General features: G+C 38.6%; 1 pseudogene across 1 annotated transcript; it reads right to left on the reverse strand.

The window, feature by feature from the left end:
- Positions 1-1,682: 1,682 nt before the first annotated feature.
- Positions 1,683-16,413, reverse strand: LOC147485672 (serine/arginine-rich SC35-like splicing factor SCL33; annotated as a pseudogene). Its single transcript, XR_015201241.1, has 7 exons — positions 16,203-16,413; positions 4,826-4,846; positions 4,584-4,715; positions 4,431-4,509; positions 3,694-3,859; positions 2,129-2,254; positions 1,683-2,044 (listed from the first exon to the last, which is right to left on the reverse strand). The product of XR_015201241.1 is annotated as a serine/arginine-rich SC35-like splicing factor SCL33 (transcript).
- Between the last annotated feature and the right edge of the window lie 979 nt (positions 16,414-17,392).

Genomic DNA, 17,392 nt, shown 5'->3' on the forward strand with positions numbered 1-17,392 from the left:
ATTGTAATTGAAGGCTTTTGATGGCCTAAAAGGCACGGTGCTCAAGTTCAACCGCAGATGACAAGGTTTTCCAAAAAACAATGCGGTAAGGAGACATCCCTATAGGTGTCTTAAATGCTGTTGGTATGCCCACAAGGCATCCGATAAAGCGAGAGACCTATCCTTTCTTGATGGGTTGACGGGTTTTCTCCGAATAGACTTTATCTCTCTTTTTTGGGAGACTTCCACTTGGCCATTTCGTTTGTGGGTGGTATGGAGTAGCAACCTTGTGAGTAACTCCATATTTCTTCATTAAAACCCAAAAATTGTGGTTACAAAAATGTGTACCCCATCATCGATGATAGCTTTGGGAACACCAAAGCGAGAAAATGTTTTCTTTACAAATCTCAACAGTCTTATGGTCATTTGAGCTGCATGCGAAAGTGCCTCAATCCATTTGGACACATAGTCTACAGCGACTAAAATGTATAGAAAACCTTGAGAAATAGGGAAGGGTCCCATAAAATCAATGCCCCAAACATCAAAAATTTCCACAATCAAGATAGGATTTAGGGGCATCATATTTCGTTTGGTAATTCGACCTAGGTGTTGACAACGAATGCAAGCTACATAATGTTCGTGTGCATCGCGAAAAAGAATTAGCCAGTAAAAACCACATTGTAACACCTTGGCGCGATTTTCTTTCCACTGAAATGACCTCCGCAAGATTGTTCATGGCAAAAGGATAATACGTCGGTGTGTTCCCAATCGGGAATGCAGATCTTAATGAGTTAGTTGGAACAATACTTAAAGAGGTAGGGTTCATCCGTAAATAATATTTTCACGGGGATAAGAACTTTTTATGATCGGACGTGACCAAAAGGAGGGGACTTCCTCAAGAATCCAGGTAGTTAACAATATCCGCATTACCATGGATGGAGATGAAAAAATAGTACAAGTATTCGATGCGGGAAGGAATCACCGATAGCTTTAATCACTATCGATGTCACCAGCCTTGATAAATGAATTACCACTACGCACATTTCGGTTCTTTCTTGTCTTTGATTTCCGTGGTGAATTCTTGTAAAGAGAAGGATCCAGCGGAACAATCGTTGTTTTCGTCCTTTTTCGCAGTAAGTACCGACCGGCATGGTCGAGATATACTATGGTCGATGTTCCAACTAGGTAGGGCAAAACTTATCCAAAGCATAGACAACAGGGAACTCTTTCTCGGGGCTTGGGTATAATTACGTTGAGCGTCGTTAAGAGTTTTACTAGTAGTAAATGACAACGGGTTTGTCGTCACGGCGTTGGCCAAGATCGCACCAATAGCAAAGTCGCTAGCACCACACATTAGTTCAAATGGTTGAGACCCAATCAGGGGGTTGAATAATAGGAGGCGGTAGTTTATGTATAGGGGCCCGCCTTGCAAGTTCTGCAGCTTAGAAGTTATCAGCTCCCCAAGTTTGATCACAATAAATATCCTCAGCCTACTCCCGGCCCCAAATAGGTAGAATTCACTGTTAAAACAAGTCAAGATCATTTCCGACCCATGTGGGTAGTTGGGATAATGTAGGGTAGTACCCTAAAATTCGTTTATGGATTGGTGGGAAAACTTTCTTAAGCCGTTCAGTTGTTTCACTGGTCAGCCCAATCCACCCATGTCTATATTACAGAACCATAGTCTAAGGTGGATAAGTGGATAACCAATCGATTGTCTAATATACTTAAACACAAAATCGATCTCAGCACAACTGAATGGAAACCCTGTTTAGTAGCAAGTCACAGAATATCGGTGGCAGTGCAAATACGCTTTAGACAAGCAAAACCAAACAGACAAGTAATCTTGAGCTGGTATATCCGTCGTGTACTTCATACAAAACAAAAAATTTCCCATAATTGCAATCTAAGACTTTGTCTACTGACTTGGGAAAGGACCTTTCTCCACGTGCTCTTGTGCAATCTTCGAGATCGGCCTACTTCTCGAAAATACGAAGGGCTCCTTGAGCCATATGGAGAGCGAGAATATGATCGCCGGTACCTCCTTTCATCTGGTGAAACTGACCTGTTCAGAATACATAAGGAGACATTAACCAAGAGAACCATTTCAACATTCGATACATAGAGAGAGAGAGAGAGAGAACAATACCTTCGGATGGGAGATGGAGAATAATAGATAAGGCTAACGAAGCCAGATCTAGCATAATGTGGTGATCTTGAATAACGGAGGAGCGTGAATATCGAACAAGGAGACCCGCGGTCACATACTCCACCACTGCCAACAAGAGCATGGCCACATATGAACATTTTTCCTCTTTAACAAATAAATTTTTCTTAGGGAACCCATTTGGTTTTTTAATGACATATGATTCTCAGTCTTAACAATACAATTAATAATGTCAAAAGCTGTATCTGAACAATCAAATAATCTCAGGTAGCAGAAACATTTTGTCCACATATTCCAGGCCCAAAATACTCCCTTCTATGAGAGTAAAGGAACTTTTTTAGTGTCTGTTTGGCAAACTGTGGAAAGGAAAGAATTATGCCTGTTTTTTTCTTTCCTTTCCTAAATTTTTTAGGTCCGGACCATGGACACAAAACCATTTCCATTTCCCTAGTTTTGTTTCCCCGACGAAAGCAGCCTTCCTTTCCATGGGCAAACAAACAACAAAAACTATGGAAAATGTGGACCACACCTCTTTTCCTTTCCTTTCCTTAGCATTTCCTCCATAACAAACAGGCCCTTATAGTTGTGGATGATTCCAAAGATATATAGGCATCTTTTGATAAAAGAATTTGATTACAGAAAGTCGAAACAGCCACTGTGACCTATATGGGTCAATGCAGCAACTGCAAACCATTACTTCTTCTTTGAGAATCATAACCAACATAATCTCCAAGCACTCTCTGTTAATCTCCAGGCACACTCAATGGTGCATAGTTGGTTCTGACCAATACAGGTAACAGTCACTGTGACACTACCATCACTCTGGTAAATAACTAACCTGGACGAGTTCATATTCTGCATAATACTACCAGAAGAAACGCTTTATGTTGCCCATAATTCCCAGGTCTATGTTTGTAGCAGTACTTTATTCATGGCAAAAGATATTTAAGGAGCATGTATATTTCGAGCTTGCTAAACATATTAAAACTAAACACCATAACCCTTACAGAAATTCATAGTTCGTCATGAAAGACACTAAATTCCAAAACCTTCAAGATTCCCCCGGCTTCTTATTCCTGTTATTTTCCCAAATTACATCTACTATAACCAGGTGGTGGATATATTCGTGACTCAAGTTGCTGTCTTAAAATGATGCCAATGAACAAGAGGAGGATAGTTCATTAGAAGAAAAAGAATAACCTTCCAACTAACTGCCCTGTAAACTCTAACTGCTGTTTATGCTATAGTTAATGAGAGGGAATTTCGAAATAATAGTAATAGTGATAGTAATAGTAAAATTAATAATGTAATAACAAAAGCATAGAAGGACATGAGTTATCATATATCCTCATGTAAGGTGTCACATATTCATGTAAAGAGTTTGCTCCTTCAGCATAACAGTTGTTCTATGATATACCTAATGGGCTATATATGCTCATACATCACAACTCTTGCACAACACACTTGTCGAACAAATCATGAACCAAAGCAACACACCTAGGAAAATACAGAATCAAAGATAAAAAAAGCATAAATCCCAAGTTTACCTCTGTCGTTCCCTTGCCCTCATCTCACCAGGTTTCTTTCTGTTCTCCTCTGCAAACACAACTGTCAGCTCCCGGCCATGAAGAACTTGTCCATCCATTTGATATTTCGCTTCTGCAGCATCATCCAGGATCCACATATTGAACAAAACCAAAGCCACGTGGCTCCCTGCCACAAAAGCATAATTTAGCAACAATAAGAAGTTTACATAACCACACACATTACTGAATCAACAATACATATGAGCACCAAGTAACTTTTCACGCTAAGTTCACCAGAATAAGCCTGGAATATGGGAGGGTCCAGAGATGCACAGTCAAGCTATTGGTATTTTATTATAAGTTCAAAAGTAAAAGCAATCATCCACGCTGACCTTGCAAATGCAGTGTTTAAAGATAACTTCAAGTTCTTCATGACATGAACATCTTCATAACCCTTTCTTCTCATCTTCACATAATTAACATCATCACCAACAGAACTCTTACTACTCAACTCTTGTCTTCAGAACTTTATTTTCACTGTCAATCTCAAGATTTTAAAAATGCGCATCAAGTAACAACACAAAAAAAGTACTCCATTAAATAAAAAATTGTGATGTGAATCCCCAAACAACCAGCACAAATATAACTTGTATGTATGTGGGTCTGCGGGTATGTGTAAGAAATAGTTTTTATTTATATTTACAACAGAAAAGATGCAACAGATTCAGATAATTCCACAAGGTAAAAAATATGGTTACCCAGTGTAGTAATCTCGAGGCAAGTAAACGTCTTTAACATGACCAAATTGCTGAAAATGGCCTGCGGAGGTCTTCTGGTCTGCAGTACTAAAGCTAGATTAGTAGGAAAACAAGGATGATATATAATAATATAAATGTACACACACAACTAACCTACAGTCACGACGAATGTTTCGAACTAAAAGACTAGTAGGAAGATCTCTACTATAACGACCTCTCCTTGGTGGCGATGGACTGTAGCTGTAGTTTCTACCCCTCATTTTTTAACACAACAGCAGCAGCAACCTATATCCGATCCAGCCCAACCAAAAAAAAATTTGTTAAAACAATGAAATCGAGGATAAGAGTGTGGAAATCGAAATTGTGTGGAGAGAAGAATTGAACCTACGACTAACCTTCCAACTATCTCAAACTAATCTTTTTATGGGTCCTATTACTGCCGGACCCCATTTATTAGGCAGACCCGAATTGGGCCGAGTTGGGCTGAGTCTCCATTTAAGTTAGACTTAAACTTGAACGCAGACAAAACTAGATACCCAAAACCGGCAAACCCCACAAACACAAACATTCCATTTCGATTTAGCAATTTCTCTTCAAACCCTTCGACCAAAACCCACAAACACTCGATTTTGATTTCCGATTTACTTCAAACCCTTCAAGCTCGACCAAAACCCACAAAGACAAACACTTTCGATTTTCATTTCATTTTACTTTCAAACCCTCGATCTCAATTCAATTAACAAAGTACGGAATTATCAAACACAAACTCTCGATCTCAATTCAATTAACAAAGTCACGGAATTATCTCTTCTCTTCAACACTCTTTTGTAATCGTTTCATCACTACTGCAGAAAAACCGGTTGGTGTCTTGGAAACTATACTATACTCTCAAGTAAGGTAAGCGTTCTATCTTTCAATTTTTTTTTTTATTTATTTATTTTTTTTATAATGTTATGTTTGAGCCGGGTTATATAATGTTATGTTTGTTATATAATAGAAGCGATTACTATAAGACACCCATTTTTCAATTTTATAGACACCCATTTTTCAATTTTATAATGTTATTTTGTTATATAATAGAAGCGGTTACTAGACACCCATTTTGTTATATGTTTGTTATATAATTTCAATGTTATAATGTTATGTTTTGAGTTACTTGTTGCTTTCCTTAGTGCGCTTTTGATAAAATGGTTGAGAAAACTGTGGTTTCTTGGGCAACTATGATTGGTGCAAAAGAACCCCGAATGATTTTAACAAGCCCCGAGATGGTGTCTTTCTTTGTTGTTATCCTTATTGTATGTTTACGATTACCTTATTAATCTACTTTGTTTACGTTATGGGTAGTTATGCTATTGGAAGAATGGTAATTATTTGACTATTTAGAAGTTAATATGGTTTTAAGTAATCCATTTTTGCCTTGTACTAGAAATAGACACGATGCCACATTGATAGGTTTGAAATAGACACGAAATTTGGACCAGGAAGCACAAGGAACATTTGCATCGTGGATAGGAATGACCGTAAATGTAAGTGTTGTCATTCTAAATCACATATAAAAAGCAAATATAGGGCCCAGAGTGGTGTGAGATTTGCTGAGCGCCTTGGACCATTTCTATGAAAGCATGATTGTCTCACATTGTCTTGTAAAAAATGTTGAAAATCAAGCTTCATATGTTGGATTAGCACCAGAAGGCCATGTCAAAACAAACTTTCCTATCAAATAAATTTTAGCGTGACTTGCACTTAAAAAGGAAATCATGAAGGAAAAACACGTCCACACACATATTAGGAAGCTAGATATAGGTATCCTAACTATTATCTTATATCTAACGGTACACATTCGGACATTAAAAGGACACACATGTCTTAGGTGCACATGGAGAAGATTTTAGGGCATTGGTTGAAAGGATTGATGCACATTTGATTCTTCAATTCAAAGGATTGTTTTTCCTATGGTGTTAGTCATGTAGTCTGTAGAGGGAGTTCAAGGAGATTACTTTTAGGTTTATGCAATTTCTTTTTTTGGACTAAAAGGCCGGAAAAGGTGAATTTGTCACTATGTTTTGTTAGTTCTTGTGGTCATTTGTTGTTTTGGTTTTTTAGCTTTTGTTTGTAGTGGGATATCTCGTCTTATCTTGTAAATATCTGCTTTATATTGCTAGTGTATGTGCTTTTTTGCACAGTAGGTAATTATTTGACTATCCACGCATGCAAATGTTTCTAGTAGTGAATAATAGCGACCTATTTAAAGTAGGGGATGTAGACTTTGCCAAGAATCTCCTAAAAGTAGGTTCCTTTGAATTTTTCTTTTTGTTTAAGAATTCCTCTTGTCGTGGAAGCCATCATCATGCATGCATGCATGAGAGGATATTGTAGTCACAATTGTGCTTCCATGCTTGGTGCGGCTTACGGGCCATATGAAATTATGGAACAAATAAGTATAGTGAATGCCTCCTATTTTTAACTCCTATTTATTTTGTAGCAATGCCTCGAACAAAGAATGTGAATGTGAAGAATGTAGCAAAAGTGTTTTCACGGGTGCTAAGAAGTTGTTAGGTGGGGGAGTAGTAGTTCGGGTCATGAGGAGCACGAGAAAAAGAAAGGGCAACAACTACCTCGGCATCAGTCCGTAGGGGATCGGAAGCGGATGATCCCAAGAATATAGTAAGTGGTGTAGAGTTAGGAAATCAAAAGAGAAGAAAGCAAAAACGGTTATGAGTGATGTAGATTTAGATGTAGATGTAGATTTAGATTTAGATTTAGATGAAGATGTAGATGTAGATGATGTAAAATATGGATCGTGGGAAGAGTGTAGTTGTAGGTGATGATGAAGAGGATGATAGTGAAGAAGATGGCGAAAGAGGGTGTTGATGGCCTGAGGAGGAGGGATGAGGAGGATGATGAGGAGGGCCATGAGAGGATGAGGAGGAGGAGGATGATGATGACGATGAAGTCCCTAAAGTCCACATGCACACCCTCCAGTGAATATTGTGAGAAAGTCCAACAATGACTTGGAGTTCCAGAGAGGTGTTTATGGAGGTGGCCCTCGTGTGTCACATCTGTTATATGACTATCGGTGCACGTGGCTCGCGATATTTGGGAGGGGTAATATTATTATATATTGTCTATTAGTATTTAAATTTTGTATTCTGAAACCTTGTGCATACATTAATACTAAGTTTTTGTTGTTTTAAGGCGGAGAGAGGGTGTTGAAGTGTCATGGGCACCTGAACAAGTTGGTACAATGGGATATCGTCGGAGAGTGTTGGACCGTTCTAATTTTCATGTGGAGCTTCAAAGGACGGCTTATGTGCTCACAGTCTTGGGTGTATATAAGCATCGATCCCGTGTTGGTCTCCGCGTTTGTGGAGAGGTGGCATCCGAGAGACCAACCGCGTTTCATATCTTGGGTGGGGTGAGATGACAATCACGTTGGGCGATGTTTCCCAACTCTTAGGAGTTCGATCGGAGGCAAAAGCGGTGGTAGGGACAATCGATTTGACTCTGGGAACAGACAAAAGAACTCCTCCACCAAGGTCTTGGCATACCCATGGACAAGATAGATCACGGAGATGAAATCCATAAGTTCACTTCCAAAGTTAGGATGGATTTCTTGATGAAGCGATTTCTGGGAAGGTGGCGGATGAAGATTTACCGGGATGAAAATGGGGTTGTTGTGAAGAAAGTCAACCCAAAAAAGAGTTCGCGATTTCTTTGTGAGAGCTTATTTGTTGTTTTTTCTTTGGATGTCTGCCTTCACCGACACGCCCTGAACTGCGATTCCCGTTTGTTATCTGAGATCGCTTATGAAATTTGCGAGATCGAGACTCACGCGTGGGAAGTGCGATTTACCGGCTTACTTGTGCAGGGTCTTGGGGGACCACAAGTGCCAAAGGTGAAGGGTGTTTCGGGCTATTTCACTCTCCTACAATTATTAGTTTTTGTTTTTTTCTTTTCAATGTCAATTTTATATATCTATTACAATATTAACTGGGTGTCTATATTAATCTAGGCATGGATTTATGAGTACTTCCCGGTGTTCAGGCCATTCCCAAACGATGACTATCAGTTGAGCATGTCGCGTACTCATAAATATTCAGTTACTCAGTCTTTTTATGCTAGCACAACAGCTGCATTGAAGCATAGCCGAGCGATGATTGATAATATGACTTGTACCGATGTAAGCATTTTTGTATATAAATAGTTTTATTTATTAATTGATATTATTAGTATGTGGTTAATGATTAATTTCCTCGATCATATGCTATTTGATAGGTTGAATGGTATCCCTATCTTTGAAGTCCGAGCTATGGCCGGTGGATGAAATAGCATTTTTCGAGGGATTTATATGCTTTCTTGATAATGTCGAAGCGATCTGAATGTTTTGAGGGTTGTCGTCGGTTAGGTCATATGCAGTTTGTACCTTGGATCCCCAAGACCAAAGACCTCTCGCGCGAACTACTTCGGACCTTGACGCTGCGATGTGAAATTTAATGTTGTGTCTTCCTATTGGAGTAAATGGCGAGAATCACTTGATACAACTTGAACATCGAGGACCCATTCCGTCTTATCCATGGGAGTGTGTTAGTAGATACATGAGTTGGTATGAAAACAATAGCCATATTCGAATGATAAACCCCGATCATCTTAATCTCTACTCCCTCTGAGAATCTTCCATATCATAATCACGGTGAGTTAATACTTTACAACGTTAGTTTTTGTTTTTATTTTGTTTTGTTTTGTTTTGGTATTTTATAAATGTAAATGTATATACTAATGTAGTTTTTCGTTTTAATTTTGACAAAGCACCCGTCGTTGATGAAATTTCTCGTTTGCTCAATCAAGGCACGCAATTGGGTGGGACCTGCGATTCCAGAGACGATGCACGGACGAGTTCATGGAGGCATACAATTTGACCAGTGCAAGTTCATTGGCATGGACCGATATCGTTAAGGAGCATTGGATTTAGCAATGTTGAGTTTGGTTAGTTTAGGGTTTAGTGTGTTGAGCATTGGCACTCTTGTTGGAAGTCTTGTTGGAGTCCGGGTGGAAATGTGTTATAGAGCTTGAGAGATTGAGTGTCTTTCTTGAGTCCGGAAATGTGTTATAGAGTCTATGGTTTATTGTGTTGTTGTTATGTTTTACTTATGCTTTTGTAACAAAGATGCTTATAGAGAAAAATCAAGTGATAACATTTTATTGTTCTTTGAAACTTCGAGATTTTTTGGGGATATGTGGAATACTTGTTGAATCTAAGTTTGTAATCTAAGTTTCATATTCGACCCAGCGGGTTTGAATCTAAGTTTGTAAACTTCGAGAGATTTTTTGTGGGATATGTGGAATACTTAAGTTTGTAATCTAAGTTTGAATCTAAGTTTGTAATCTAAGTTTCATATTGGAATTCAACCGCAAAAAGAGAATCGAGGAAATCAACTGCTTTTCAACGTCAAATTAAGATTTGGTTGTGTCTTTGATAGAAGATCTTTTAGAAATTTCATGCTTTATTCTTTGGTACATCACCAATTGGATGGGGTTCAAGGAAACAAAACACGTTGTCTAGATCCTCAAATGCGGAGGCAGAATCTGAGAACACTTGCTACAACTTTGCTGTAGAAATATTTTTTGGTTGTGTACATTGTTAAAAGACCTTCATATATTTCTGCCAAAGCCAAGCCACCGGTTATGTGGTGTGATAACTTAAGTGCAATTCGTCGATCCCCATTAAGATTCCATGCAAGGACTAAACACATTGAGGTGGACTTCCATTACATTAGAGAACTCAAATACAAGTGGTGGGAAATGTTGTAACTATTTTCTGTTTCTATTCCACTCAGAACTATTTTTTGACGTTTCTCTGTAAATGTTGTCTGTAAATACAAAAAAATGAATCAATTTGGCAAAAAATGACTTGCTTTTTTTTGCCTCTTGAACACTTACGATTCTTAGCCCAAACGTTGGACTTGAAGTCCCAAGCGGTGTGGGCAAAACAAAAAGCTAAACAAATCAAATTTGCCAATTTTTACTTTCAAGCGACATGGCCACACCGTTTGAGACTAAGTCCAAACGGTGTAACATACACCGCCAAATGCCAAAAACAGAGAATTTACGCTATAAATTTCGCAATTTTGAACTCATTCAAAGGAAAGTTGGTCGGGATTACTTGCCTCTATAGCATTCATGGTGCTTTTGCACTATATTAGGATTCACGAAGTTGAGGAATGGCGAGGAGATATTATTAGCTTCTTCCATTAAGAACAAAAATAGACAGACTGTACTTATGAAGGAGATGAGCTACAGAAAGACCACTCATATTCACCTTAGAACCCTTTATCCAACCGGAACTACACCGTAAAGGCCTCTAATCTGATCACTTCTGGATCAACTTCGGCAAACTTGGATTGGACAACAACCTTGAACAAAATTACCTTAGCATCTTGTACAAAGCACGTGTTCGGATACAATATGTCAATTTGGAATATAAAAAGTATATACCATCAGTTGCAAAACTCTGAAGCATTCTTAGAACTGTTTCATTTCTAGAATTAAATAAATTTTCCAAACAAATACAATACAGACCATATAAAGATTACACCAATGATCATTTTGCGTTTTGAGTGTTTGATAAGCCAATCAATGACATTTGTCTATGTTGATCGAATCCTTGCATGAGATCATGTAGCAGCAACTTCTCTATCTTTGATGGACTCGGACCCTTGTATCTCTGTTTTTTGGCATTTGGGCCGGTGTGGCCACACCGTTTGAGACTAAGTCCAAGCGGTGTGGCCACACCGCTCAAATGCCAAAAAATTTCAAAATCATAATTTTGCCAAGTTTTAGTTTCAAAAGCGACATGGCCACACCGTTTGAGACTAAGTCCAAACGGTGTTGGCAACACCGTCCAAATGCCAAAAAAGCGAGAAATTTTTTTTTTTTTAGTTCAAATCTCAAACTACATGGCCACACCGTTTGGACTCGAGTCTCAAGCGGTGTGGCCATGTCGTTTAAACTAAATACAAAAAGCGACATGACCACACCGTTTGAGACTAAGTCCAAGCGGTGTGGGCACCGTCAAATGCCAAAAAAAGCAAGTCATAATTTTGCCAAGTTTTAGTTTCAAAACGACATGGCCACACCGTTTAAGACTAAGTCCAAAGCGGTGTGGCTACCATCATCAAATGCCAAAAAAGCGAGAATTTTTTTTTTTTGCCAAAAGTCATTTTTCCAAAATCAAACAAACATACATACATCCATACAATTAATTCGACAAAAAATACCATCAAATTTAAGAAAATTGTATCAAAACAAAATTACAATTCCAACCACATGAACATTAATTACATAGACTTATTCCTAGTCAACATCTATTATTGGTATTTATTTACATCATTAGTGTGCTTTCGTCTTCCAATACTAAATTGGGAATGTTCAATGCCGTAAATTAAACTTGTCTTGCTTGTAATGCGGTATCCCAACTATCTGCAATTAAATGTCGAGCTCTACGCCATCTTACATCATCGGTTTTGGAACCGGACAATCATCAACAAGTTCAACATGGACAAAATGACATCCACATGCGTAAAGCGGTACCCAACACTTTCTTTACTCTCTCCGAGATTTGCTTGGGTTCTCCGATTGGCAAAATAAGATGGCGATTACATACTTCCTAAATGTCATGCGGGGGCGACATTAAATCTCGAAGCAAATAGATATCGACAAAAGGGCATGCTCATCCACTTACGAGGGGGTGCCCAACCGCATTCATGGGAAATTGTAGGTTTCACGTACCTAATCTCACTGTGAGTGTACAATGTACAGTATAGGGGGAGGTTGTCATTAAGTTCTTGTAACAACTCATTTCTCATCCACGACCACTCTTCCTGACTTCTTCCTAATGCAATGCACATTGCTCTCATACCCATAATTGCCATCACCCACAGGGTCATCCACTTTAACAATATATTTGTGCAGTTCTTTTGGAATGTCCAAACCGTAATGTCTCGGCTCCCTCAAGATGCCAATGTCCAACTTTTGAGGTGAATTTTTAGAAGAGTTATTCCGTGGTGTGGTTGTTTTAGGTGGTAAAGGTGATTTTTGAGAAGAGTTATTCCGTGGTGTGGTTGTTTTAGGTGGTAAAGGTGATTTTTGAGAAAGTTATTCCGTGGTGTGGTTGTTTTAGGTGGTAAAGGTGATTTTTGAGAAGAGTTATTCCGTGGTGTGGTTTTTTTGTGTGGCAAAGGTGGTTTCGGAGAAGACTTCTCTGCAGGTGGGTTTGGAGTAGCTTGGAATTTATGAGAAGGCTTGGAATTTGGCGTACATTCTGATTGTTGCGACGAGACCCACTCTTCATGCTCCGCGTTGGGAATGTTCAAAACCGGATGAATCTCGTTTTGAAGAGTTCTCATCCTCGGTTGGAAGCTTTCTCTTTGCAGCTACCGCTTAGGCCGACCTTTGGTTTTAAGCCTCCTCATGAGGTGGTTCTAGCCATGTAGTTTAAACGCACACAATCTCCATCGGTTTTCTAACCATAACCTGCTCTTCTTAGCGAAGCCATTTCATACCTTTTCATAAACATATCCATCGAAGGTCTGTCGGGACCAACACCCACCGACACACTTGGAAAAACGAGGCGAGTTTTCCAAAGGGATCGATAACCACTCAAAGATATGGAGCGTTCTTGCTTTTGAAGTTCAATGATTTCGTGAGCACATGACAATCCATGGTAGTGCGCAAATAACACCCACAAATGAACTTCGAGTCTTTAGCGGCCGCTTTACCGCGGGTATCTAGTTCTTCATAAAGCAAGTCCAAACATTTTCTTGAGACCGGTTTTCGAGTTCACGAAATAAAAGAATCCGGTGGTGGTCTTTGGGTTACAATCGGACTCTTCTCGAGCGCACCTCTAATCTCGGGCAATTTGGATCTCTAAAATCGGGATTGGATCAAGTAAAACATACTTAGAAAATCATAATGCGTTTTGTGTTTCCTAGAACCGTTTCACGAGCATGAGACCCTTCGACTCTATTGGTGGATTTGTACTCCCAAAGTGAATGTGTTGATCTGTCCAACAACATACCGAATCGATCCTTGTAAAGGCAACCAAGTCTCTCGCGGATAACTAACAAAATTGGAGTACTCAACCACATGGTGTTTTCCAAAGCGGCAATTCTACGGTTGAAGATATCCTCGATCCTCGATTTCACTACAATTCCACGAACCGGCCTTTATCTACTAGTTACGTGGTGGGAAAAAATCATTGCATTTCGGAAGGGCGCACATAGAGATATGCCATCTACAGAGATGCTTGTGCGGCGTCGAGAAAACACAATATCAGCGGCACCCATCAAGGCCAAGTCCACTGTCGGACCACGATCCACGGATGGCCTTTCTTCACCCAAACAAACCGTTAAAGCGACGCAAAGCCCACTCATAGTCTATCGCTGTTTTGGTTGGAGCAACACTTGACAGACCGTGAAAGACTTCGAGTTGAAGTCACCCCACAAACCGTACAAAAGGCCACCGATACTTATTGGTTTTGTAGGTCGGCGTCTATGATGAAAACTTTTGGAAAAGTCCGAGCCATTTTAACACCGTGCGGATGGGCCCATAACAATCCCGTTATCTCATCCATTATTCATATCCTCTCTCCTCCCCGAAATAATGGTTTTACGCTAACAACTCACGCTCTCTGCATTTTGCGGCGGCCGTTCATATCCAATGTCCTCACCTTGTGCTGGCATTGTAGACTTGAAATATGCTAGATAGGTTATCGGGAAACCTATGTAATACGATGGACTTCAAAACTTCTTTAGGTTTAACTCCATTTTGAGTCATCTCGACAAGAACTTCGAATTAATGGAGCGATCGGTCGAGTAGCAAATGCATGTCCTTCAAGGGTGTTAAGCTAATGGATGGTTGTGAACACCATTAAGAGCGACAATTTTCCAACTATCGGCGGTGCCGCGTTGGAAAATACATCTTAACTTAAATGGACATCCACGTTTCATGGTTCCCCGTATTTCTCTTATTAACTTTCTCTGCTTTTTGTGTGAGCGATACGCGCTGAACTCTCGCATTCTAAATCCAGCCTTGGTACTTTCGGTTCCCGTTAGCGTTCTGCGACTTCCCAATTACCACAACCACATTACATTGTTTTCCCGGCGGTTGCCCAACCAATTCGTCACTACGTGTATGAAATACCTAAAGATATGAAAAGAAACAACAATCAATAAACTAATATAATTTCATTTAGAAAATAAAAACAAGTGAAAACAATGCCTACTATGTACCTCTTCCGTAGTAAATATTTACATTTGTATCCATTGAAAGCGGTTGAACATCATCCACGCCATTCGAGTTTCGAGTTCTCAAACGCACCGAAGGATCCTAAATAAAGAACAGTTGTTAATTGATGTTTGGCTTAAGTACCAAATGCCACAAACGACATAGCCAAAAGATTTGAACTTGGAAAAATATGACTTGCTGTTTTTTTGGCATTTGAACGGTGTGGCCACACCGTTTGGACTTAGTCTTAAACGACATGGCCACACCGTTTGGACTTAGTCTTGAACGGTGTGGCCATGTCGTTTAAGACTAAGTCCAAACGGTGTGGCCACACCGTTCAAGACTAAGTCCAAACGGTGTGGCCACACCGCTCAAATGCCAAAAAAAAAAAGCAAAGTCATATTTTTCCAAGTTCAAAACTCAAAACGATATGGCCACACCGTTTGGGACCTAGTCCAAACGGTGTGGCCATGTCGTTTGTGACTAACTTCAAACGTTGTGGCCACACCGTTCAAGTCGCAAAAAAACAGATAAATCGTTTTTTCCAAATTCAAATCCCAAACGACATGGCCACATCGTTTTGAACACAGTCCAGATGGTGTGACGAGACCGTTTGGTGTGAAATACAAAAGCGACCTAGCGGCGTTTTAATTACTACATGCATAATTATTACATGTATAATTATTACATGTATAATCACTGTACACATCAATAATTCCTACATGCATAATTATTACATGTATAATCACTGTACACATCAATAATTCCTACATGCATAATTATTACATGTATAATCACTTTACACATTAATAATTCCTACATGCAAAATTATTACATGCATAATTACTACATGCTTACATGTATAATCACTGTACACATCAATAATTCCTACATGCATAATTATTACATGTATAATCACTTTACACATTAATAATTCCTACATGCAAAATTATTACATGCATAATTACTACATGCTTACATGTATAATCACTGTACACATCAATAATTTCTACATGCATAATTATTACATGTATAATTACTACATTCATAATTACGTTTAATTTAGATTTACCTTATTCTTATTAAATGCATCATCATCCATTCCTCTATTTTTCTTCACTTTGAACTTGTTCTACATTCTCTTTTGAATGGGGTCACTTGGAACTTGTTCTATATTTTCTTCTTGAATGGGGTCATGATGCATTACATTTTTCTTCGTCATCTTCATGTTCTAAAATGGGGTTGGGCTCTTCCATTAGTGTTTAGTGCTAGGGTTTAAGGGTTTAAGGGTTTAAGGGTTTATGGTTTTTTATGGTGGAAGATAAGAGAATAAAAGAGAAGGGTTGAAAAGGTTGCAACAAGTCAAATTCACTTTGGTTTGGGGTCTGCCCAACACAAAACAACTTTTGGGACCAATGGCACATTTGTAATAAGTGTTTTAATTTTTGGGGTCTGCCCAACACAATATGGGGTCCGGCAGTAACAAGTACCTCTTTTTATTCACGAAACCTTTTTACATATCCACAAGGTTCGGTAAAGTGGAATCTATGGATAACCGAAAACCCGTTTAATCAGTTTGGTCGTGTGGAATCCGGTGGAAACAGTTCTAAACTAGTCCGCCTTTATCTAACTGACATGTGTTTTCTGGATACTTAGCCGACCGCGTGTGTGCGGTTAGTTGGATTGGCCAGACAGAGTACAAAAATCTAACTTTCGGTCAGTGCCAATCTCTCGTAATTGTATGTAAAATTGAGGACAATGTCATAAATTAAAGGAGACGTGTCTGAATTTCACTATGGTGATTCCGTTTCAGTGTACACTCAAACTACATGGCCGCGTAGTTTCAGTGTTAGTGTGAGTAACACTCAAACGACTTGTCCATATCGTTTGAGTATACACTCAAACGACTTGCCCATCTAGTTTGAGTGTAACTCAAACTCAAATTAACACTCAAACGACATGGTCATGTCGTCTGAGTGTACACTCAAACGACTTGGACATGTAATTTGAGTTTACACTCAAACGCGACTTAGTCGCGTGTTTGAGTGTACACTCAAACGGCGTGAACACGCACTCAAAACGATTCCAAATGCACTCAAACGATTTCAATTGAATTAGAAAAATTGAAATCCGATTTAAAAAAATTGGGTTAGAAACAACACAATTACATCAATAAAACTACATGCACTCTACACTCTTTATCCATTTATGACATAGTATCTTTATAACCAAGTTAAAACATGTAATCAAACATGCTATAAAAAATCTAAAATAATAATTTGTTTTATATCTAAACTTGTTATTATTATTATTTTTTCAATTGTGAATCATAAACTAGTTTGGGGTTTAGAGTTCGAGTTCAAGGTTTTAGAAATTTAAGTACCAACATATTTCACTTAATTATTTGAAATAATAATTTGTTTTATATCTAAACTTGTTATTTTTTATTTTATTTTTAAAATTGTGAATCATAAAACTAGGTTGAGATTTAGGGTTTAGGGTTTAGAGTTATTTACAAATTTCGTGCTAACAAATTTTACTTAATTATTCAAAATAATAATTTGTTTTATTTATAAACTTATTATTTTTTATTTTCTTTTCAAATTTTGAATCATAATCTAGTTTGGGGGTTTGGGGTTTGGGTTTTAGGGTTTAGGGTTTACAAATTTAAATGCAGACAT

This window comes from Coptis chinensis, chromosome 7, assembly GCF_015680905.1.
Source record: "Coptis chinensis isolate HL-2020 chromosome 7, ASM1568090v1, whole genome shotgun sequence".
Lineage (NCBI taxonomy): Eukaryota > Viridiplantae > Streptophyta > Magnoliopsida > Ranunculales > Ranunculaceae > Coptis > Coptis chinensis.